The sequence below is a fragment of the Urocampus carinirostris genome, chromosome 10, assembly GCF_059441175.1.
Source record: "Urocampus carinirostris isolate Australia breed hairy pipefish chromosome 10, RoL_Ucar_1.0, whole genome shotgun sequence".
Taxonomy (NCBI): Eukaryota; Metazoa; Chordata; class Actinopteri; order Syngnathiformes; family Syngnathidae; genus Urocampus; species Urocampus carinirostris.
The window spans coordinates 41,693,249-41,719,808 of NC_142358.1; the positions used below are offsets into that span (position 1 = coordinate 41,693,249).

The following is a 26,560-nucleotide window of genomic DNA, read 5'->3' on the forward strand; positions in this document are numbered from 1 at the left end:
TAAGCTCAGTGCTCTCACTCACCTTTTGTCAGTCCGTCCAAGACGTGGGTTTTGAATACTTCTGATTTTTAAATGTTTAAAATATAACGTATTTTCCGCACTATAGGGCGCACCGGGTTATAGGGCGCACCCCCCAAAAATAGTTTTTGGTCCTATATCTTCCATAGATAAGGCGCGCCGGATTATAAGGCGCTACAATGGGAACGTGGACAAAACAGTCAGATGATTCAGTCCAACTGATTACCCCCTTCACATTCCCAAAGCTTGCAAAGAAGCAAATACGTGTCGTAGACACGTGCGGATGCGGTGTCCGTACCGTCACTCAAATGCATCGTTTCAAATATCATTCGGAAGGTTAAAGTCTTGGGATTCAAGAAATGCCAACCATTCCTGAGTTTGTATTTTCTTTTTCGCTCGCAACTTTACTGTGCATATGACAATAAACACTTGGAAATGAGTTGAATTCACTCAACTCATCACAGCAACATCAAGATCGTTCTAAAACAAGATACCGGGAAAATATAAAGCCGCATAGCTCACCGAAGTTCTCACGTTCAATAATGATACGCAATCATGGTCTTCTTATAACCGTGAGTGTAGTAAATCCAGGAGAGTCAAATATTTACAAATACAGACTAATAAAACATGTTTCTTTGTGGCGTAGTTTAGCAAGCTTGCTATTCAGTCATCTTTTTCGGCCAATTGCAGGGTTTGTTTTGGCCCTCTAGCCAATCCGAGGCTCCGAATAACTTCAGCCAATAGCGATCGATTTAACGGATGATTGACACATCTTTTTCGGCCAATTGCAGGGTTTGTTTCGGCCCTCTCGCCTATCCGAGGCTCCGAATAACTTTAGCCAATAGCGATCGATTCAAATGATGATTGACACATTTGTTAGCCAATGAAACGCCGGTATATAAATCCCAGCATACACCGCGGACTACTTGGCGTTCGGGGAAAAATCGAGTCGGCGGTTGTTGCGTAAGTTGCGAGACCTTGCGATTTAATATTGAGCCATATATAAGGTGCACTGTATTATAAGGCGCATGGCCAGCTTTTGAAAAAAAATAAGACTTTAAGGTGCGCCTTATAGTGCGGAAAATACGGTAATTTGACAGTACAGAAGAACATTTATAAAGTACAGTACTTTACGAGTCGTAAGGCAGAACGGAAGAGTCGATGTAGTAGGGGACAAAAGGGGTCGTAAGCCGGGACGGGAGAGCAGACGTGGTCAGAATCAAAACAGGTCATAGCCGGAGACAAACGGGAGCAAAAACGGGAAAAGTTGGAGTCAGGGTCGAAAAAGGCTATACACTGAGATTCGCAGACGGACTGACCGAAGGTGAGTGACAGGACTGGGTTTAAATAACAGGGAAGCCAATCTGTCAATGAGCTGCAGCTGGCGCCACACGGGCGGGGCCAATTGGGCGCCATGGCAACCGTGACATAAATATAGGTCTCTACTTTGCAGGTTCGGATTATCCTGGGACCTTTTTGAAAAGCAAGGGATACGAATACTAATATAAAGATCAAAATCACATCTCAGTTATGATCCTTTCTCTACAATGGCAGTTTGTGACCGGATTTCTTCGGATTGTTTTCTGAAAAACGAATGCGGTCTACAAGTTTGGTGGTTGAAACGGTCTCAGCCACGAGTCCCCCCCTCTGCAACTGCTAAATCCCAAGAAGCCTTATTATGGAAGCCATGACGTTTTGATTAATTTAACATAGTGTACAGCGCATTCCTTTTCCCATTTTTTATACAGTCCCCAACTGCCTGACTTGTAAAGTCCCAGTTGACGTTGGGCGAGAATATAAAGTCGGCTATCCACTATTTGTGTTTTAAAATACCGTATTTTCCGCACTATAAGGCGCACCTAAAAGGCTTTATTTTTTTCAAAAGCTGACCATGCGCCTTATAATACAGTGCGCCTTATTTATGGATCAATATTAATTCGCAAAGTCTTGCAACTAACTTGCCGCCGCTGACTAGTTTTTCCCCCGAACGCCAAGTAGTCCGCGGTGTATGCTGGGATTTATTTACCGGCGTTTCATTGGCTAATCATTATTTGAATCGATCACTATTGGCTAAAGTTATTCGGAGGTCAAGGGGAGGATCCTTTTTATCATTTACAGGCTGGCATTGGCTTGAACGTCAAAACAAAGCCTGCAATTGGCCAAAAAAGACGTGTCAATCATCAGTTGAATCGATCACTATTGGCTAAAGTTATTCGGAGGTCAAGGGGCGGATCCTTTTTATCATTTACAGGTTGGCATTGGCTTAAACGGCAAAACAAAGCCTGCAATTGGCCGAAAAAGATGAATGCGTATAGCACGTGGCTGACGGCATACAGAAAGCATTTTTTCACTATTTTGTATTTGTAAATATTTTATTCTCCTGGATTTACTAAACTCACGGATATAAGAGGACCACGGCTGCACATTATTATGAACACAACGACTTTGGTGAGCTACTCCGGCTATATATATTATCCCTGTATCTTGTTTCAGACTGAACTCGATGTTTCTGTGATAAGCGGTGCAGATAATGGATGGAATGGAGTGTCTATTTTTAAATTCAACTCAATTCCAAGTGTTTATTGTCATATATACAGTAAAGTTGCGAGCGAAAAAGAAAATATAAACTAAGGAATGGTTGGCATTTCTTGAATCACAAGACTTTAACCTTCCGAATGATGGAACGATGCATTTGAGTGACAACGTACGGACACCGCATCCGCACGTGTTCTCGACACGTATTTGCGTCTTTGCAAGCTTTGGGAATGTTAAGGGGGTAAGAAGTTGGACTGAACTATCTGACTGTTTTGTCCACGTTCCCATTGTAGCGCCTTATAATCCGGTGCGTCTTATGTATGTCAAAAATAGGACCAAAAACTATTTTTTCGGGGTGCGCCCTATAACCCGGTGCGCCTTATAGTGCGGAAAATATGGTACTTTAAGAACAGTTATTTTGGAATCGTGACAACTAATTGGGCATGGACAAAGTTGAGGCATTTTGTGAGGTATTTGTAGATACAAACGTGATTTTGTGACCACTTCTATTTTGTTTGTCTTTCTCACTGAACCATGAAAAAAAAGCCTATACACATTGCATAGTTTTGGAGGGACCGTCGTTGGGCGTCTTCCCAAAAAATACGCAGAGAGGAGCTATGGCAAAAAGGGAACATGCTTTATTGCCTTCTGGACACCTTCAAAGTTCCATACGTTCAACATTGGTTTTTATAGTGTTCTCAAATAAAGTTATCTCATGAAGGTCGTCCCTCAGCATATCAGCTTGTGACCTCTTGCAACTACGTCATCCCACGACCTTCACCAGATGCCTACATACTTATCATTAGTTATTATCCACATTCCACAACAATAGTGGTATTAATAAGTACAGTGTGCCTTTTTTTTCTTTTGTTGTGTTTTTTTTCTTGTCTGTGGGTGGAATTGAGAAACTGTGCAACTTCTATAAATTGGCCTGCATTAATTGGCCCAAGACCGGTGATTTCGCTGACGTCGAAAGGAGTACCCTATTTTTTTTCATCTTGTTTTGTGTTTTATTAAGAGTATAATTTTCTCTATATCCTAAGGCAGGGGTGTCAAACTCATTTGAACTCGGGGGCCACACGATAGAACAAACATTCTGTCGGGGGCCGGACTAGTAGATTAAAGAGAGAGAAAAAGAGAGATAAAGAAATAAGAGAAAGAGGGAGGGAAAAGGAGAGAGGGCGGGACAAAGAAAGAAAAAGAGAGAAAGAGGGAGAGAGCGTGAGAAACAAAAGATAAAAAATCATGAGAGAGGGGGAAAAGAAAAGGAGAAGAAGAAAGAAATCCAAAGAGAAATAGAAAGACAGATGGGGAGAAAAGAGAAAAGAAAGCGCGAAGGGTATGAAAAGAGAAAAGGAAAAAAGGAAGTTAGAGCAAAAGAAAGAGTTAAAAGACACAGAGCGACAAAGAGCAACAAAAGAAGAGAAAAAGAGACAAGAGAGAGAGAGAGAGAGAGAGAGAGAGAGAGAGAGAGAGAGAGAGAGAGAGAGAGAGAGAGAGAAATTCAAGTACAGTGTCTTTGTTTGAGGCACCTGGCTTTGGCAACATCAAGTGGACATATTTCAATCTGCAGCTTGTTTTTCTCTTGCGCTTCTCTGAGTGTTGTCTCGCGGGCCGGTTTCAATCCCTTAGCGGGCCTGATCTGGCCCGCGGGCCGCCTGTTTGACACCTGTGTCCTAAGGATTATTGTGTCCTATTTTTTAGTCCAAAGTAGTTTACCAATTTATACGCAGTTCCAGCCGAATACAATCTTAGATTCAGTGATTAAAGCAGTGTCTGAAAGTCATGAGGAAAAGTTAGCGGACACCAGGGCAGGCAACTTTTCAAAGTTACCTTTAGGTTACCTGCCCCCTTTTTCACAACAAGGATTGATCATCAGAATAAATAACAGAACAGCACTTTAAAATGAAGCTTATCATAAATCTATTTATAGCTTTCATTGCATGTTTTCCATCCGCCATCAGTATGTACCTGTATTTACTCATCTTCATTCATGCAATGTTTGAGTTGCGTCGTCTGCTACAAGCCACGAGAAATCCTCTGTTCACCATGCTTTTAATGTAGGTTTACGTTTTGCAGCGTCATAAATTGCGTTAGCTTCTTTTGAATTTTTTTTTTTTTTCTGGGGCTGTGGTTTTGGCTTGATTCCTAACGGCTTATTGACTTTTCTTGTGTTCTCTGACCGCCAACTTTGGAAATACACGACATTATAACGCTCGGGAGAGTACGCAAGTACGAATAACAACATACTTTAGGTAGCGGCATCAAACGGCTTTTACAACAAATACACGAAACCACACACAATTAGCCGTGTTTAAGTAGTACAAACAACCGCTTGCTTTTGGTATAATAAAGTCAAACTTCAGATGAAATGTGACGGAAGAGAATATACTTACGTCGCGTCGCCGAGTTCCTCTATGATAAACTGAGCGCCACGTTGGAAGGGGGTGAGGTGGGAGGAGTTAAAGGAGGGGGGGTGAGCGAAGCGGTTACTCACCATGACCAAGCATTGTGTCAGGGCCTCCCCCTCCCCTTCACAATAAGAGTGTCCACGCCGTGTCCTCAGTTGACATAAACTCGCGCTCAATGGCGTCAAGTCACTAAATGTTTTTATTGAGAAGGTAAGGTATATTTTTTAGACCCGCGAAGCTCTGAACCCGCAAAAGTGGAAGCGCGAACTAGCGAGGTTCCACTGTATTGTACATGTGCTTCGTTATATCATTCAAATAAAATAATACAAAAAAAATAAGAACAATTGTAGTCAGCGTAATTAAAATATCAATTTATAACACTTTAAATTTAAATTTGTAAATAAAGATATTTTTGGAGGAAAAAAATTTGTTGGTATTTCAATTTTGTAAACCAAACTTACAATATCAACAATTGATGTGTAGTGCCTAATTTCGACTCCCCTGCAAAATCCTCCCCCCTAGCTTTATTGTTTTAATAAGATTATTATATAGTTCAAAGGGAGTCAGCCTCTAAACGTTTTGAGGATAATTAAGATGCTATTGTTGGAATTGCAGCAAAATGTTCATTCACGGATTTTGCAGGGGAGTCAAAATTAGGCACTACAGCGGCAGACGCATGCGTACAGTAGCATCAAACCCTCGCTTCCTTTGCAACGAAAAAAGAACGATACCGCGGCGAACTCATTTGGCTTGATTGATTTGCCGATTCATGATAGTCAGTGTATACCGGATAGTACCCATCATTGACAAATTTGCGTTTTTCCGTAGAGATTTTCGCGTACGTCCATGGTTGGGTAGGGTTTCTTTAACTTGATTACTTTCAATTACTTTTGGATTACTCTGATAACAAATATGCCAATAAAAGACAAAAGAAACTAAATATGAATAAAATGACTGAATTTTGTCTAGGCTTGGGTAGTAACGGAATACATGGAACGGCAAAAATGATGTTGTCAAGCTCTCATCTCATCTCATCAGCTGCACCGCTTATCCTCAGTAGGGTCGCGGGGGTGCTGGAGCCCAACCCAGCAATCATCGGGCAGTGGGCAGGGGACACCCATAACTGGTTGCCAGCCAATCGCAGGGCACACGGGGACAGACAACTCACTCGCTCATTCACACCTGGGGACAATTTGGACCGGCCAATTCACCTGAAATGCATGTTTTTTGGAATGTGGGAGGAAACCGGAGTGCCCGGAGGAAACCCACGCAAGCTTGGGGAGAACATACAAACTCCGCACAGTAAGGCCGGGAGCTGGATTTGAATCCACGCAGGAGGTTCCCACCACCTCAGAACTGTGTCGCACACGCGCTAACCACTGCGCTGTGGATTTATTTTCATTTTGTTTCTGTCGCATTTTATGTAAGTTGTGCCTGAGATCAAAGCAAGGAGAGAAAGCTTACCACGTGTTGTGAGTCATCATTTCATTCATGTTTAGTTTATTTTGTCTTTTATTAGCATATTTGATATCGGAGTCATCCAAAAGTAATTTAAAGTAACCCTACCCAACCCTGCGTACGTCGTACACGTCTTAAAATGCATAATAAACGTACTTTGTACGGCATAACCGTACATGTCGACAGATATTTAGTAGTACTCGCTTTGATTCGACTGCTTTTGTGCTTGATAAGAGCCAACTCCAGGAAGCTTAAGCCTTGAGCGCTAGCTCCGCTAACAGCAACGCGGTATAATGTATGCTAATGGCCCCGCTTCCCGATTTTCTTCCATATTTTCCCATGCAGGCCTCCATTTGATGAGATTTTACTCGGCGTTTCCTCTCCCGCTCATTTATCTCTCAGTTGCTCCCTAAGCATCCACGTTGTGCCGTAGAGTGATCTATCCAAAAGTGTCAGCACTCAATAATGTCAGGCTAAGCAGGACTTAGCGGCGAGCCAATTACACTTGCCCGGGCACACATGAGACTGCCCATGCCGACGTTGTGCTGCTGCGCACGTGGAAGTGTTTTTATAGCGGATCGAGACGGTTGCGGACGTACTCGTAACGCTGCCACTGATAATTGATGCATTAAACTGCCGGGCTTTTAAGCTGTTTTCCCTTGCCCTCCATCATTCGCCCCGCTCTGTATTTCCATTAGAGTGAAACTGTTTAATGTTTAATGGCAGATGAGAATGACAATTTTGTGTTGTTGCATTTGTTTGGTTTTCCAAGTACTCGAGTAAAAAAATGGTCTGCATTTCTGTAGCGCTTTTCAAGTCAATGACCTCCCAAAGCACTTTATAATGTGCTTAATACTTACCCATTCACACACACACACTGACACACCAATAGGGAGTCAGCCTCCAAACGTTTTGAGGATAATCAAGATGCTAAATCGTAAATGGTCTGCATTTCTATAGCACTTTTTAAGTCAATGAAGACCTCCCAAAGGGCTTTACAATGTGCTTCACACTTACCCATTCCCACACACACTCACACGCCAATAGGGAGTCAGCCTCTAAACGTTTCGAGGATAATCAAGATGCTGAATGGTAAATGGTCTGTATTTTTATGGCGCTTTTCAAGTCAATGGAGACCTCCTAAAGCACTTCACAATATGCTTCACACTTACCCATTCCCACACACACTCACACACCAATAGGGAGTCAGCCTCCAAACGTTTTGAGGATAATCAAGATGATAAACGGTAAATGGTCTGCATTTCTCTAGCGCTTTTCAAGTCAATGACCTCCCAAAGCACTTTATAATGTGCTTCACACTTACCCATTCACACACACACTCACAAACCAATAGGGAGTCAGCCTCCAAACGTTTTGAGGATAATCAAGATACTAAACGGTAAATGGTCTGCATTTCTATAGCGCTTTTCAAGTCAATGACCTCCCAAAGCACTTTATAATGTGCTCCACACTCACCCATTCACACACACACACACACTCACCCACCAATAGGGAGTCAGCCTCCAAACGTATTGAGGATAATCAAGATGCTAAATGGTAAATGGTCTGCATTTCTATAGAGCTTTTCAAGTCAATGAAGACCTCCCAAAGCACTTTACAATATGCTTCACACATACCCATTCCCACACACACTCACACGCCAATAGGGAGTCAGGATACCAACGTTTTGAGGATAATCAAGATGCTAAATGGTAAATGGTCTGCATTTCTATAGCGCTTTTCAAGTCAATGAAGACCTCCTAAAGCGCTTTACAGTGTGCTTCACACTCACCCATTCACACACACACTCACACACCAATAGGGAGTCAGCCATGCAAGGCGCCTACCTGCTTATTGGAGGCATTAGGGATTCAGAGTCATGCCCAAGGGCACTTCGACATATGTCACGGAGGAGCCGGGAATCGAACCTGCGACCTCTACAAGCGCTCTACCTCCTGAGCTAATGCCAAAACACTGACAAAATACTACTTATGTCGTGCTTTTTTACTATTGATTGTGTCACAATCCTGCATTTGAAGTGGGATGCGTAGATTTAAATTCAATATTTTCTCTATTAAGTATGTTAACTGTCATGGTTACCGATGTGAATCACCTGTGCCCGCTCCTTTGTTACATAATATGTTCGAAAAGGGGTAATAAGAATGATAATAACAACAATAGTAATAATATTAATAATAGTTATGATATAATAATAGCAACAATAACAACAAAGTTAACCATAGTTCTAGAAGCACTATTCCCAATCTCTCAACAAACCTGGAATTTCCTGTCCAAACAACTGTGTCCTCATTATGTCGATAAGCTCCGACTTCATTAATCCACTCCACACTATTCCCAATCTCTGGTATCACTCATACCCCATTTTCTTCATCTCTGTATTCCAGTAATGTTTTTTTGTATTTAAATTTGAACAAGTAAATAGGACATAGTTTAATCTCGTCTTGTATACTGTTCCAAAGTTTTACTCCACACACAGACACACACATACTTTTCCCAGTGGTTCTGATTATGGTGATACTAAAATATGTCTTTGAACATTCTCATCCTACCCATTTAAATGAATGAGCATATATCTTTTGTGAATTTGAAGCAAATATGTTGGAGGAAGGAATGGAGGGATGGGAGAAATACATTTATTCAGTAAGAAAAGAAGGGAGGTAGAAACATATGGGGGGAAATGAAGGGCAATGAAGGAAAAGAGTGAAGTAAAAAATGAAGAACAAAACATGAGCTAATGGAAGACAGAAGTACGAAAAGAAAAAAGGAACAAAGGGAGCGCGGGAGAAGGGAAGGAAGGGGGAAAGAACGAAACAAGGAGGTGGGAACAAATGGAGGAAAGAAAGAGGAAAGTTAGGAAGGAACAAATGGATGATGGGATGAGGGAAGGAGGAAAGAAAGAAATAATGAGGGAAGGAACAAATGGAGGAACGAAAAAATGAAAGATTAAATGGAGGGAATAATGAATGCGTGAAAAATTGAGGAAAGTAATGAAGGACGGGAGGATAGAAGGAATGAAAGTTGTTGGACAAAGTTTGACTCCGCACACAGACACATACATACTTTTCCTGGTGGTTCTCACCTTTGGGATTATGAATTCACGACAGCCCCTTGAGTTATAACTTCTCTCTTTCTGATGAACCATTTTGATGCAGCAGTTTTTTCGCAGGAAAAACAAAACATGATGACTCAAAACATATTTTAGTTAATGGCAAATCAAATATTTCCATAAAAAAACATTTTGTCTCAATCCGTGGTTCCAAAGCTGGGCCTACAGATCCCAATGGGGTTAAAATCATCTTTCAGGGGGTCCAGCATGCAATGTCTTAGATGGAGTTATTGTCACGGTTGCCACGGCGCCCAACTGGCCCCGCCTGTGTGGCGCTAGCCCGGCTCGCTGACGGATTGGCATTCCTTCTATTTAAGCTCAGTGCTCTCAATCACCTTTGGTCAGTCCGTCAACGAACCTCTGCCCCGCAAGACGTGGGTTTTGACTCGGCCCTGTTTCCTGTTGGTGTTTTTTGTCCGGTATTGTTCCCGTTTATTTTGTCCTGTTTGATATCGGTTTTTAATGAAATGAAATGAAATGATCTGCATTTTATATAGCGCTTTTCAAGTCAATGACTTCTCAAAGCGCTTTACAATGTGCTCCACATTTCCCAATAGCGGCCTTGCAGCCATGTAAGGCGCTAACCTGCTTATTGGGGGTATTAGGGGTTCAGTGTCTTACCCAAGGACACTTCGACATATAACGCAGACGAGCCGGGATTCGAACTGGGATCCCTTGATCCCAAGACGAGCGCTCTACCTCCTGGGCTACTGCCGCTATTCCGCCAGTAATGTTTTTCTGTATTTAAATTTGAACAAGTAAATAGTTGGACATTGTTTGATCTCGTCTTGTCAATTGTTCCAAAGTTTGACTCCGCACACAGAGACACACATACTTTTCCTGGTGGTTCTCACCATTGGGATTATGAATTCACTACAACCCCTTTAATTATAATTTCCCTCTTTCCTAATGAATAATTTATGGATGTTTTCTGGTACCATGTTTTTGTTGACCTTAAATAGCAGTTGTGCAGTGAAACATTTTACTAAATCATCGAATTTTAATATTATGGAATGCAGGAATAAAATATGAGTATGACCTCGATATCCTACCCTGTGTATGGTTCTCATTGCCCGTTTTTGGGGTTTTTATAATCGCATGCTGAAAAAAAAAATCACCTGAAGAATACTTTCAAGACGTAATGCACGGAGACGGTTTCGCGGTCCGAAATGTTCTCCTTTCGACAGTGTACAGTAAGGATTAAGGATGTACTTAACAGATTTTGGATGGATGAAGGCTGCTTGATTGAGAGAGCTGTCAATTCAAGTGACCTTGGCTTAGTAGAGAGAGCGAGGACGCCAAAGCTTATGTAAATGATGACATCTTTGGACTTTACGCAATGCTAACTGGGCAAGACTGCCACTAGTGTGCTGTGTGGATTTAAACCTGAGGTTTTGGGCAGGAGGGTGTGGGAGTATTTGACCTTAAAGGAGAATTCAGACTTTTTCACTCACTGCCGCCATCTCCTGGCTTGTGTCGTCATTGTAGCCTCAGTAAGCTTGTTTATGATGTCATGAACCGGAACAGGATCGGGACCCAAATGCGTGACGTTATCACACAAGATTTTATTTAATGGGGAGCCATGCACGTTAGGCAGCGGTCTGGCGTGGAAAGACAGGAAGCCAGAGACCGACCGATTGCCCGAGCAGATATCAGATGGATGGGGTTGATACTGGACAGGACGGAACAGACAGGATGGATATAGAAAGAGGATATCAAAATTAAACTGGACAAACCAGACAGGAACGGAAACTGGAAAGAACAATATATAAACTGTAGCCATATCCCCCTAGTGGGAGGTGGATAGTCATGAATACATTCATATTCTCTCCTCTTTCTGGGAAATTAATACAGGAGGGGATTCCCAGCCCCCTCGCTCAACCCAACTGATGTGTTCAGAGACATTAGGTAACCAAACCCCCAATTCCATCTGTCCCAGTTAGCCATCTTCTGGCTTAAAGTTATGATTGCAATTTCAGTAAGCTTATTCATTATGAGCTGTCATGATTACTTATGTGACTCCCTCTCTCTCTCACTATTTCAACCCGGTCCTGTCTATCCCCTGTTGTCAGTCCGTCTGGGAACCTCAGTGAACACTAGGCAAGCCTTTTTCAACCCTGACTCCCACCTGTCTGTTTTTTTGCTCCCATCTGTCTCCAGCTACGACCTATTTTGATCCTGACCCTACTGCTCTCCCTTCTTTTTTCATATTTTCTAGGGTTTTGGGTTGGTGTTTGGACTTTACTTGAATAATGCCTCTTCTTACTTTCACCAATCTCATGCAAAAAAAAGACAAAAACGTGGAGATAAACAACTAAGGTTTCCTTATTTTTTCACTATGTTTTGCAAATAGTTTTAAACACTACGCTTTAGGTTATGTGAGGATGCTTGTTTATGAACCGGGCTATATAAATAAAGCTGTCTTTGCTCGTTGGCGATAAATATGGCAGAGTGTAGTTTGCACGGCCGCAGATTGCAGACTCATCTTGATATCTCGCTCCTTTGAGATTGCTTCTAAGGATGACAGCCTCTTTTTTTTTTTTTTTTTCCACCAGAGGAAATTTTACTCCACAACCCGGCAATCTTTACACCCAAAACATTTTACTCTTTCATTCCAGCAATCAGCATTGCATTATCTGTGTTTTTTTCGACCTTTTTCGGTAAAATCTCAAAAGAAAAGCTCTTTTAGTTTCTGCAGGCATGATGCAGCAGTTTTTTCGCAGGAAAAACAAAACATGATGACTCAAAACATATTTTAGTTAATGGCAAATCAAATATTTCCTTAAAAAAACATTTTGTCTAAATCCGTGGTTCCAAAGTTGGGCCGACAGACCCCAATGGGGTTAAAATCACCTTTCAGGGGGTCCAGAATGCAATATCTGAGGTGGAGTTATTGTCACGGTTGCCATGGCGCCCAACTGGCCCCGCCCGTGTGGCGCCAGCTGCGGCTAGTTGACAGATTGGCTTCTATTTAAACTCAGTGCTCTTATTCACCTTTGGTCAGTCCGTCAACGAACCTCTGCCCTGCAAGACGTGTGTTTTGACGCGGTCCTGTTTCCTCTTGGTGTTTCTTGTCTGGTATTGTTCCCGTTTATTTTGTCATGTTTGATACCGGTTTTCAGTTTCGTTCCTGTCTAGTTTGTCCTGTTTAATTTCCATACCCTGTTTGAATATCAATCCTTACTGTCCCGTTGTTTGATATCGGTTTCCAGTTTCGTTCCCGTCTAGTTTGTCCTGTTTAATTTCGATACCCTGTTTCAATATCAAACCTGACTGTCCCGTTGTTTGATATCGGTTTTCACTTTCGTTCCCATCTAGTTTGTCCTGTTTAATTTCGATATCCTGTTTCGATATCATTCCTGTCCGTCCCGTTGTCTAATATCGATTTCCAGTTTCGTTCCCGTCTAGTTTTTCCTGTTTAATTTCGATACCCTGTTTCAATATCAATCCTGACTGTCCCGTTGTTTGATATCGGTTTCCAGTTTCGTTCCTGTCTAGTTTGCGCTGTTTAATTTCGATACCCTGTTTCAATATCAATCCTAACTGTTCCGTTGTTTGATATCGGTTTCCAGTTTTTGTTCTCGTCTAGTTTGTCCTGTTTAATTTCGATTCCCTGTTTCAATATCAAACCTGACTGTCCCGTTGTCTAATATCGATTTCCAGTTTCGTTCCCGTCTAGTTTTTCCTGTTTAATTTCGATACCCTGTTTCAATATCAATCCTGACTGTCCCGTTGTTTGATATCGGTTTTCAGTTTCGTTCCCATCTAGTTTGGCCTTTTTAATTTCGATGTCCTGTTTAATTTCGATACCCTGTTTTAATATCAATCCTGACTGTCCCGTTGTCTGATACCAGTTTCCAGTTTCGTTCCCGTCTAGTTTGTCCTGTTTAATTTCAGTTTTCTTTTTTTTAACAAATTATTTTTTCTTACCACCAGGAGGTGATGAATATTACACAATGTCCCTTCAAAGGTTATATAAAACTGGGTTATTTAGGCTCAGATGTAGGCAAGCCTCTCTCTCCCTCTCTCTTGCTTTGGACAAGTATGCTTTTTGCACCACAATCTTGTTCTGCTCAATTGGGACTAATAATTTTACACTCACATTTCTTTGAAAATTTTATTCATCTTCGTTTTATATACAAATACTTTGGCAGTCGACAATAAGTTCATTTTTATGTAACTTAAATAAATAGTCATAAGAAAATTGTGCACGTTTTGTTTTCAACCTAATTTAAGTCATGTTTGTTGATTTTACTTTTTTTTATTATTTATTGTGAAAAACAACATAATAAAGCAGTTATTACGCATAAGTGAAATGTTAGTCATGTTTGTTGAGTTGAAATTCTAATGTATTTACTGTCAAGACCAGAATGGAGACAGGACCCACTTGCGTTTCTCTTCGTTTAATTGGATGAAAGGAAAGGTTTGCACCCACGATCCGGTGATCGCTGGACGCGGGAAGCAGTTCGCTCTGAACGCAAAATTGGGACTTTTGTGGCGAGCGATGGCTGTGTCGGGAACAGAAAAAAACAGGTCAGGAGAGCAAAAAATGTGGTCGGGATCGGAAACGAGTCGAAAGCCAGGAGAGGAGAGTAGACGTGCTCAAAAAACGGTTCAAAGCCGGGAAACAGACGGGAGCAAAAACAGGTGGGAGTCAGAGTCAAAAAAACCTTGCTTAGAGTAAACTGAGGTCCGTAGACGGACTGACAACAGGTGAACGAAGAGAGTGGGTTTAAATAGTGACAGGGAGCCAATCAGAGTCCGAAGCAGTTGACGCCAAAGGTAATCATGACAATAATATTAATAATCGGGATTATTATCACCCCAAAAAACCCTTAACAGTTGATCCTTAATATTATATATATAACAGAAGTTTTCTTTTAATAGTACAATTAGAAAATCGGCTTTTGAAATTCCTTCAAAAGTGCTTGATTTTATCCTCGAGCGTAATAATTGTACAAAAACTCGCAGGAAAGTATAAACACCGGAGTGCCAAAAGCTAATGACTTTCCAAAACTTGCCGTCAAGCTTCACAACACATAATGAGCAAAAGCTTAAAGTTTATCATCAAGGGGTGTTGAGGGTATAGGACTTCATTAGACCATAGTCAAATGTTATAGTATGAGTTTATTATATTGCTCGTTGTAATACCTTGTAGCACTTGTGCTAATCAGAAATACCCTGTGAGGGCTGTTTCTTGGTAATTAGCGAGACAGGAGAAAAAGGCTAATATTCAATATTGCAAAGTGGTTGGGAACACTCGGACCAGGGGTGTCAAACTCATTTTAGATGGGTAGCCACATAGTAGGAAAATATTTTTTTCTGCAGAAGGGGCTAATGTCATAAAAAGTCAAGTCAAGTCTGTCAATCATGAGGAGTCTCAAAGGGCTGCTCATCCCCTGATCTAAAACCTACATGAGGGCAAGGAAAAACACAAAAACCTCAACATGAGGAAAATGAAGAAATATTGAGAAGGGACAGTCTCCAAGGGCTACACAGACCACAGATAATTGCAAACTACAGACCGTAATGACACCATCCCCTGATCTAAAACCTACACGAGGGCAAGGGAAAACTCAAAAACCTCAACGTGAGGAAAATGAAGAAACCTTGACAAGGGACAGTTTCAAAAGGCAGCACAAACCACAGATTATTGAAAACTACAGACTGTTGTGACACCATCCCCTGATCTAAAACCTAAATGATGGCAACGAAAAACACAAAAACCTCAACATGAGGAAAATGAAGAAATATTGAGAAGGGACAGTCTCCAAGGGCTACACAGACCACAGATAATTGCAAACCACAGACTATCATGACACCATCCCCTGATCTAAAACATACACGAGGGCAAGGGAAAACTCAAAAACCTAGACATTAGGACAATGCAGTAACCTTGAGAAGGGACAGTCTTAAAGGGCTGCACAGACTACAGACTAATATGACCCCATCACCTGATCTAAAACCTACATGAGGGCAAGGAAAAACACAAAAACCTCAACATGAGGAAAATGAAGAAATATTGAGAAGGGACAGTCTCCAAGGGCTGCACAGACCACAGACTATTGCAAACCACATTCTATTATGACACCATCCCCTGATCTAAAACCTACATGAGGGCAAGGAAAAACACAAAAACCTCAACATGAGGAAAATGAAGAAATATTGAGAAGGGACAGTCTCCAAGGGCTGCACAGACCACAGACTATTGCAAACCACATTCTATTATGACACCATCCCCTGATCTAAAAGTACATGCGGGCAAGGAAAAACTCAAAAACCTCAACATGAGGAAAATGAAGAAACCTTGAGAAGGGACAGTCTCAAAGGGCTGCACAGACCACAGACTATTCCAAACCACATACTATTATGACACCATCCCCTGATCTAAAACCTACACGAGGGCAAGGGAAAACTCAAAAACTTCGACATAAGGAAAATTCAGTAACCTTGAGAAGGGACAGTCTCCGAGGGCTACACAGACCACAGACTATTGCAAACCACAGACTGTTATGACACCATCCCCTGATCTAAAAGTACATGCGGGCAAGGAAAAACTCAAAAACCTCGACATGAGGAAAATGAAGAAATATTGAGAAGGGACAGTCTCCAAGGGCTACACAGACCACAGATAATTGCAAACTACAGACCGTAATGACACCATCCCCTGATCTAAAACCTACACGAGGGCAAGGGAAAACTCAAAAACCTCAACGTGAGGAAAATGAAGAAACCTTGACAAGGGACAGTTTCAAAAGGCAGCACAAACCACAGATTATTGAAAACTACAGACTGTTGTGACACCATCCCCTGATCTAAAACCTAAATGATGGCAACGAAAAACACAAAAACCTCAACATGAGGAAAATGAAGAAATATTGAGAAGGGACAGTCTCCAAGGGCTACACAGACCACAGATAATTGCAAACCACAGACTATCATGACACCATCCCCTGATCTAAAACATACACGAGGGCAAGGGAAAACTCAAAAACCTAGACATGAGGACAATGCAGTAACCTTGAGAAGGGACAGTCTTAAAGGGCTGCACAGACTACAGACTAATATGACCCCATCACCTGATCTAAAACCTACATGAGGGCAAGGAAAAACACAAAAACCTCAACATGAGGAAAATGAAGAAATATTGAGAAGGGACAGTCTCCAAGGGCTGCACAGACCACAGACTATTGCAAACCACATTCTATTATGACACCATCCCCTGATCTAAAACCTACATGAGGGCAAGGAAAAACACAAAAACCTCAACATGAGGAAAATGAAGAAATATTGAGAAGGGACAGTCTCCAAGGGCTGCACAGACCACAGACTATTGCAAACCACATTCTATTATGACACCATCCCCTGATCTAAAACCTACATGAGGGCAAGGAAAAACACAAAAACCTCAACATGAGGAAAATGAAGAAATATTGAGAAGGGACAGTCTCCAAGGGCTGCACAGACCACAGACTATTGCAAACCACATTCTATTATGACACCATCCCCTGATCTAAAAGTACATGCGGGCAAGGAAAAACTCAAAAACCTCAACATGAGGAAAATGAAGAAACCTTGAGAAGGGACAGTCTCAAAGGGCTGCACAGACCACAGACTATTCCAAACCACATACTATTATGACACCATCCCCTGATCTAAAACCTACACGAGGGCAAGGGAAAACTCAAAAACTTCGACATAAGGAAAATTCAGTAACCTTGAGAAGGGACAGTCTCCGAGGGCTACACAGACCACAGACTATTGCAAACCACAGACTGTTATGACACCATCCCCTGATCTAAAAGTACATGCGGGCAAGGAAAAACTCAAAAACCTCGACATGAGGAAAATGAAGAAATATTGAGAAGGGACAGTCTCCAAGGGCTGCACAGACCACAGACTATTGCAAACCACAGACTATTATGACACCATCCCCTGATCTAAAACCTACACGAGGGCAAGGGAAAACTCAAAAACCTCGACTTGAGGAAAATGCAGTAACCTTGAGAAGGGACAGTCTTAAACGGCTGCACAGACCAATGACTAGCACAGACTACAGACTATTATGATCCCATCACCTGATCTAAAACCGACATGAGGGCAAGGAAAAACTCAAAAACTTCAACATGAGGAAAATGAAGAAACCTTGAGAAGGGACAGTCTCAAGGGCCTCCACGGACTATTACAAACTACAAACTGTTATGACACCATCGCCTGATCTAAAACCTACATGATTACAAGGACAAATTCAAAAACCCCAACATGAGGAAAATGAAGAAACCTTGAGAGGTGACAGTCTCAAATGGCTGCAGAGACCAGAGATTATTGCAAACCACAGACTTTTATGACACCATCCCCTGATCTAAAACCTACATGAGGGCAAGGGGAAACTCAAAAACATGTCAAATCAAGTCATCTATAATTTATATAGCCCTTAATCACGAGGAGTCTCAATGGGCTGCACAGATCAAAGACTATTTCGAACTATTATTACAGACTATTATGACACTATCCCCTCATCTAAAACCTACATGAGGGCAAATAATACACAGATATTGTCAACATAAAATATAGGTTATTCATTTGCTATAGAATAGTGTGTAGAAAAGTGTGTCGAATCTCAGGGGGAATAGCATTCCACCGCACCGGGGCCCGAATGAAGAACACTCTTGAACCTGGGGATTTCTTCTTGGCTCTTGGAATCACGAGAGGACCAGCATTTTCAGAGTGAAGGCTCCAGACAGGAACTTAGTGGAAAATTAAATTTGAAAGATATGAGGGAGCAAGTCCATGCAAGATTTTGTATAATACCAACAGAACCTTAAAATCACAACTTAGGCTAACAGGGAGCCAATGCAGGTTAGCTAAAATCAGGGTCATGTGATCAAACTTTCCTGTCTTAGTTAAAAACCTCGCTGCAGCATTTTGTACCAGCTAAAAGCTCTTGATTTTGGACTTCGGGAGACCGGAGAGTAGGGCATTACAGACATTGAGACGGGAAGTAACAAATGCGAGAATTATAATCTCCGCATCTGACAGCATAGGACGAATTTTAGCAATGTTGCGAAGCTGGAAAAAAGCTGTTCTAATAGAAATCTTAATCTATGTTTGAAAGGACAGATTTTGACTGAGTCACTCTGGGTGATATTACATCTGTCAATGATGAGAGCTGTTTTTGAGAACAAATCACGGAATTTAGATGGACCAATAATCAACATTTCGTTCTTTTCAGAGTTGAGACGCAAGAAGTTGACATGAAAAGTCTACCTTAACCGGAAGTTTGGTGGTCTTATGCTACAGGTATGTAAGATTTGATTATTAAAAAGAGTAAAAAATGGCTTTGATAGGCAATGTTGTTCTGGCCTTGGAGAGTTGAATGTCTTTCTGTTGAGTCAGCAAAACCAAAAGTGCCGTGTCAACCTTTATGGGAGTAGTTTTAACACTAAGGCCATTACTTCTAACGAACTGCAAGACATTGTGTTTGAAATTGAAATTGGTTCTGACATGAGAAAGAGTCATTTCTTTCGGTATAAAAACTGCTGAAACCGTAAAACCAAAAATACACAGTCAGTTTATTTGTTGGTGTTTTCACCTCTAGAATGACCTACCTGATTGCTTGTAAGATATTGTAAACCTGGACAAACTGGTTCAGGTCTATTAGAGTAGAATGTCTTTCTGTGAAAGCCAAAAATGCCATATAAGCTTTTTGGGCCCCTTCCCTTTCTGGGGTCAACATCTTACTTCCTGTTGAAATATCGTGATAGTAAGCAATGTTGTTCTGTCCTGGGGTAGTGGAATGTCTTTTTTGGCATGTTTCACATACTAAGGTAAACTCTCTAACTCCCTGAGAAAAGAGTAATTTATTTCTGTCAAAACCTGCTGAAATGGCAAAACCAAAAGTGCAGAGTCAGTTTATTTGTTAGCGTTTTCACCTCTAGAAGGACCTACCTGATTGCTTGTAAAATATTGTAAACCTGGATAAACTGGTTTAGGCTTATTAGAGTAGATTGTCTTTCTGTGAAAGCTTCTGAGTCAGAAGAGCCAAAAATGCCATATATGCTTTTTGGGCCCCTTCCGTTTCTGGGGTCAACATCTCACTTCCTGTTGAAATATGGTGAGAGTATGCAATGTTGTTCTGTCCTGGGGTAGTGGAATGTCTTTTTTGGCATTTTTCACATACTAAGGTAAACCTTCTAACTGCCTGAAGGACATTGTGTTGACATCAAATGATGTTCTGTCCTGGAAAAGAGTAAATTCTTTTTGTCAAAACCTGCTGAAACGGCAAAACTAAACGTGCTGAGTCCGTTTATTTGCTGGTGTTTTCACCTCTAGAAAGACCTACCTGATTGCTTTAGAAATCTTGTAAACCTGGACAAACTGGTTTGGACCTAATAAAGTATAATGTCTTTCTGTGAAAGCTTCCTGAGTCAGAAAAAACAAAAATGCCCAGTAAGCTTTTTTGTGTGCCTTCTCTTTCTGGGGTCAATATCTTACTTCCTGTGAAATATAGTGTTAGTATGCTAAGTCATTCTGTCCTGGGGTAGTGGAATGTCTTTTTTGGGCATTTTTCACATACTAAGATAAACCCTCTAACTGCCTGAGAAAATAATTTGTTTCTGTCAAAACCTGCTGAAACGGCAAAACCAAAAGTTCAAAGTCAGTTTATTTGTTGAATGTCTTTTTGGCATTTTCACTCACTAAGTTAAACCCTCTAACTGAATAAAATACATTGTGTTTAAATTAAATGTTGTTCTGACCTGGAAAAGAGTAATTTCTTTCGGTCAAAACCTGCTGAAACGGCAAGACCAAAAGTTAGTTTATTTGTTGGGGTTTTCACCTCTAGAATGACCTGCCAGGATGCTTATGAAATCTTGTAAACCTGGACAAAGTGGTTTGGGCCTATTAGAGTATAATGTCTTTCTGTGAAAGCTTACCGAGTCAGAAAAAACATTAATGCCCAAAAAGTTTTTGGGGTCCTTCCCCTTTCTTGGGTCAATATCTTACTTCCTGTGAAATATGGTGTGCTAAGTCAATCTGTCCTGGGGTAGTGGAATGTCTTTTTGGCATTTTTCATATACTAAGTCAAACCCTCTTACTGCCTGCAAGGTGTTGTGTTGAAGCTACATTTTGTTTGGTCATGGAAAAGAGAAGAATGTTTTTCCTGAAAAAAATGCTGCTACAACAAAACCCTAGGCGCTGCAGTCAGTTTTTTTCACATCTAGAGTAACCAATGTACTTGTCTGTCAAATATAGCGGGTCGTATTTGAACTTTTAAACTAAGATTTCTTGTTTTTAAGGTTGGCAGACGCACAGAAAGACTGACAAAAAAAAAACAGTATATACGTATGGATACAAAATGAAAACATTATCAAGACCTTCGGCTGCTCCTGGGTGATACTTTAAACGGAATTTCTTGACGATAGACTTCAGGATCCTATTTCATGTGAACATACTATTTTATTTTCAAAACATTCATCCACCGATGATAGAAATGTCCTCGAATACGTAAAGCGCCTTCATGTTCATCAAGATTCACACGTGTTTACCATCATACATACCGTAAATTCCGGACTATAGAGCACACCTGATTATAAGCCGCACCCACCACATTTCAAGAGGAAAACCGATTTTGTACTCACACAAGCCGCACCTGTATATAAGCCGCATGCGAACCCAAACCCGACTTTAAGTCCCGCGATTGAAACTAAATGTCCTTCATTAAAGTACACAGTCCAAAAATCACAACTGGCAAAATGAACGGAAAATGATACCGGTACTTAAGGTTTGATGCAGACCTGCAGAGTCCGGGTCCCGTTGAAAGTAATCCAAGTAAAAAAGTGTATATTTCCAAACGTAAGGGTGGGAAAAATATCTATCCACCATTGTCTGCCGCGTCCAAAAACAGGTCTGTCTGTTCCTCACCTTTACCCCACTTCCTGTCACCCCGTGTTTGTTCCGCCCCTTCTTTTTTATTCGCCTGTGCAAAACATATCCTAATAAGTGTCTAAAAAAATGCAAATAATACACTACAAAATATACAGTTGCAAGTACATATTATACATGGTTACACATATTTACAAAGAAAGACGGTACACCCAGAGAGTTTCCAAAGCTTTAATAATAATAATATAACTTCCATTCCAAACGGTGCCTGTGACAGGACAGTTAATGGTAGCAACACGCTAGCAACACGCTCACAAAAAACATACCGTACTTGTAAAAATCACGGTAAACCGTACTCATCTTCCTCCTTAGAACTGAAGCCATCAAAGTCTTCTTCCTCAGTGTCAGAAAGAAACTTCGTCATATAGACGTCGTCCCACACTCCCTTATTCCAAAACCCGCTAGCAACACGCTCGCAACACACTAAACGGGTCTGGTAAAAAAAAACATACCGTGCTTGTAAAAATCACGGTAAACCGTCCTCATATTCCTCATGTGCTGCGTCATGTGCCTTTCGTTTTGTATTTTGCATGATGAGGGTATGTTTACGCTAATTTAATTCATGCACAAGCCAATAAGTTGCAGTCTTCCTCGGCGCATATATTCCACCGGTCTAAATCTTACCTTTTGTACTCGAGCCCCGCTAGCGACCGTTAAAAAAAATGATATAAATTTGGCTGCATCAGTGAATAAGCCGCAGGGTTGAAAGTTTGGGAAAAAAGTAGCGGCTTATAGTCCGGAATTTACGGTAATCAGTCTTCCGACTTTCTCGGAAAAAAAAAAAAACAGCTAGCCCACTTCTTTGCTTTCACAGAAGCGCTCCTATTTTAATATGCTCTACCGGGTACCTCAATTATGGAATAGGTCATAAGCAGTTGAATTGTATTAATAAGACCCAAGTGCACAGGAACGGAGACTGCAGTCTTCTGCAGGGTTGTAATTAAACTGAATTCGGTGTCACGGAAAGCATGCATTAATATTATTGAATGGCAAAAATTCACAGAGCATATGGAATGTACATGTGCCGCAAATTAGGACTACCGTATTTTCCGCACTATAGGGCGCACCGGGTTATAGGGCGCACCCCCAAAAATAGTTTTTGGTCCTATATCTTCCATACATAAGGCGCAACGGATTATTAGGCGCTACAATGGGAACGTGGACAAAACAGTCAGATGATTCAGTCCAACTGATTACCCCCTTAACATTCCCAAAGCTTGCAAAGACGCAAATACGTGTCGAGAACACGTGCGGATGCGGTGTCCGTACGATGTCACTCAAATGCATTGTTTCAAATATCGTTCGGAAGGTTAAAGTCTTGGGATTCAAGAAATGCCAACCATTCCTTAGTTTCTATTTTCTTTTTCGCTCGCAACCTTACTGTGCATATGACAATAAACACTTGGAATTGGGTTTAATTTAAAAAAAGACCCATCACAGCAACATCAAGATCGTTCTAAAACAAGAAACCGGGAAAATATAAAGCCGCATAGCTCACCTAAGTTCTCACGTTCAATAATGATACGCAATAATTTTTTAGACCCGCTCTGAACCCGCAAAAGTGGAACCACGAACTAGCATAGTTCCACTGTAGTGTGTAATGGAGGAGGATTAGTTGTCATGTTACATTGTTATAGTTTTGTTTTTTAGGTTTGACTCTTGTTTTGACTATCTTTGGTTTGACTCTTCATTTGTACTGCAACAGTTGCTGTAGTGCATACTCTAAACTCTACAGATTGTTTTTTTCATATAAACTATTCATCTTTCCTTACATTGTTGTGCTGTGATTATCATAATTATTATGAACTTACCCAGAGGGGAAATAAATTATTCAATGAGCGTGCGATTCCCTAGCAGAAAATACTGGTATTGTATCAACATCGGCTGATACTAGACTGTGTTTTTTTTTTTTTTTTTTTTTTTATCAAAATCAATATTCCCAGTAGCGCCAACCTCTACTGAACATCTACCTGTTTGTTTTTCTCCGGCATTTTAATTACTGTAAGCAAAACGTTGTTGTGATGTTCCTTTTAAAGCGTAGCCATAGTGCCACAGTCATGGAGCTTTCTTGTGTGATAATGCCATCACAATGGTATGCATTGTCCCCTTACTTCTTGGTATATTTGACTAGACTGTATTTATTCGTTTATTTGGATCAGAATCAATATTCCCAGTATCGCCGACCTCTACTAAACGTTTACCTGTTTATTTTTCTTCAGAATTTTAACTATTGTAAGCAAAACATTGTGTTGATGTTCCTCTTAAAGCATAGCCGTAGTGCCACAGTCATAGAGCTTTCTTGTACGATAATGCCATCACAATGGTATGCATTGTCCCCGCACTTCTTGATATATTTGACTAGACTGTATTTATTCGTTTTTTTGGGATCAAAATCAATATTCCCAGTATCGCCGACCTCTACTGTAGGTTTCTTGTACGATAATGCCATCACAATGGTATGCATTGTCCCCATACTTCTTGATATATTTGACTAGACTGTATTTCTTCTTCTTTTTTTTTATCAAAATCAATATTCCCAGTATCGCCGACCTCTACTAAAGGTTTACCTGTTTATTTTTCTTCAGAATTTTAACTATTGTAAGCAAAACATTGTGTTGATGTTCCTCTTAAAGCATAGCCGTAGTGCCACAGTCATAGAGCTTTCTTGTACGATAATGCCATCACAATGGTACGCATTATCCCCATACTTCTTGATATATTTGACTAGACTGTATTTATTCGTTTTTTTTGGATCAAAATCAATATTCCCAGTATCGCCGACCTCTACTGTAGGTTTATTGTATGATAATGCCATCACAATGGTATGCATTGTCCCCATACTTCTTGATATGTTTGACTAGACTGTATTTATTCGTTTTTTGGATCAAAATCAATATTCCCAGTATCGCCGACCTCTACTTAACGTCTACCTGTTTATTTTTCTTCAGAATTTTAACTATTGTAAGCAAAACATTGTGTTGATGTTCCTTTTAAAGCATAGCCGTAGTGCCACAGTCATAGAGCTTTCTTGTACGATAATGCCATCACAATGGTATGCATTATCCACATACTTCTTGATATATTTGACTAGACTGTATTTATTCTTTTTTTTTGGATCAGAATCAATATTCCCAGTATCGCCGACCTCTACTGTAGGTTTCTTGTGCGATAATGCCATCACAATGGTATGCATTATCCCATACTTCTTGATATATTTGACTAGACTGTATTCATTCTTTTTTTTTGGATCAGAATCAATATTCCCAGTATCGCCGACCTCTACTGTAGGTCTATCTGTTTATTTTTCTTCAGAATTGTAACTATTGTAAGCAAAACATTGTTGTGATGTTCCTTTTAAAGCATAGCCGTAGTGCCACAGTCATAGAGCTTTCTTGTACGATAATGCCATCACAATGGTATGCATTGTCCCCTTACTTTTTGATATATTTGACTAGACTGTATTCATTCGTTTTTTTTGGGATCAAAATCAATATTCCCAGTATCACCGACCTCTACTGTAGGTTTCTTGTACGATAATGCCATCACAATGGTATGCATTGTCCCCTTACTTCTTGATATATTTGACAAAATAGATTCATACGTGTTAATTAAATTATGCAGATGGTTTCCTCATTTAATTGGCTTGCCATGATCACACGATATGAGAAATACCCATGCAACCCAGATGTTGGGTTATAAAAAAACATAACAAAAATGATCCTTTGATTTCATGTCAAAACCGTAGACATCGATTGAAATGGATCTCGGATCTTTAGTTGGACCACGACTTCCTACACCGGCGTAGTTGTTAGGTTTAAGTCCCCAACATTTTTAATAAAACGCTCTGAAATGAAAGAAGACATAGAGAATCGGTCATTGAGAATTAGTTATTTTATTAATCATTATAATGAGAGCGGCGGAGACCGGGCTGTTACAAATCTCCTCGCTCACTCTAAAGAAATCTCCCATCTCTCCCTTCTTAAGGTTCGCACTGTTGCTACGCAGAGTTAATTAATCTTCTTTCGCACGGCCTGCTTTCCACCCGATGATCATAGCTGGCCTCTCTCCTCCTTTCTTCTTTCAAGGCTTGAGTTATGGCATGCACAGATTATTTCAGGTCAGGGTGCATCCATTGGTATGTGAGACAGACTGTACAAAAAACAACTCATGGCCTTGAAGAACAGCTTACAAACTGAAAACACTACAAAAAGGGCTGAGAACACTTATAACATATTAATGTCAACTGTAGGATAAATATATGTATATAATTCCAACAGTAGTCCCTCGTGGATCGACATGAAAACACTTCCTACCTAGGATCTTCCTCTACACCTACAAGGTTTCTTTCCATGTTTTTATTTAAAAAGGATTTGGTGTTTTGCTTCGAGTGGGCTCGCATACATAAATATAACTCTTTGTGTTATATGCAGTGATGAAAAACTGAAAAACAGTAATTGGTTACAGTTGCTAGTTACTTTGCCCTCACAGAGTACTGAATCCCAGAAAATAGTGCATTACTCTGATAGTAACTATCTACAAATTACAGTTTATTCTCATATATAAACTTTTAAAACTGCTTAAAAAAACTCAGACTAGAAGCAATAGAAGGAAACGTGTATACGAAGGTGTGGAAGCTGTCATAAACCGGAACTGGATCAGAACCCAAACGCGTAACGTGTCTCACACAAGCCTTCTATTTTACGGGAAATGGGGGGTCATGCATGTTAGGCAGCAGTCTGGCGTGGAAAGACAGGAAGCCAAAGGTCGATGGGATCGATACCAATCGATATCAAAACAGAATATCAAAAATAAACAGGACAAACTATACGGTAACGGAAACTGGAGATAATAATAAACAGGAACAACATAGACTGAAACGATACCGGACAGGAAACGCAGGCAGGAAACCGGACAGAGTTAAAACCCACGTCTTGCGGGGCAGATGTTCGTTGACTGACTGACAAAGGAAGAGTGAGAGCACTGAGCTCAAACAGACGGAGAGCCAATCTGTCGACGAGCCGCAGCTGGCGCCACACGGGCGGGGCTAATAGGAACCGTGACAGAAGCA

At 40.8% G+C, this 26,560-nt stretch overlaps 1 protein-coding gene across 5 annotated transcripts in view; it reads left to right on the forward strand.

Moving 5' to 3' along the window:
• The window catches only part of LOC148358967 (leucine-rich repeat and fibronectin type III domain-containing protein 1-like protein), a 397,907-nt gene that overhangs the window by 110,224 nt on the left and 261,123 nt on the right, over nt 1-26,560 (forward strand). For all 5 annotated transcript variants that reach the window (XM_088345841.1, XM_088345842.1, XM_088345845.1 and 2 more), the window contains exon 2: nt 18,782-18,849. The gene's annotated coding sequence lies outside the window, so the exon portion shown is untranslated. The remainder of the gene's footprint in view (nt 1-18,781; nt 18,850-26,560) is intronic.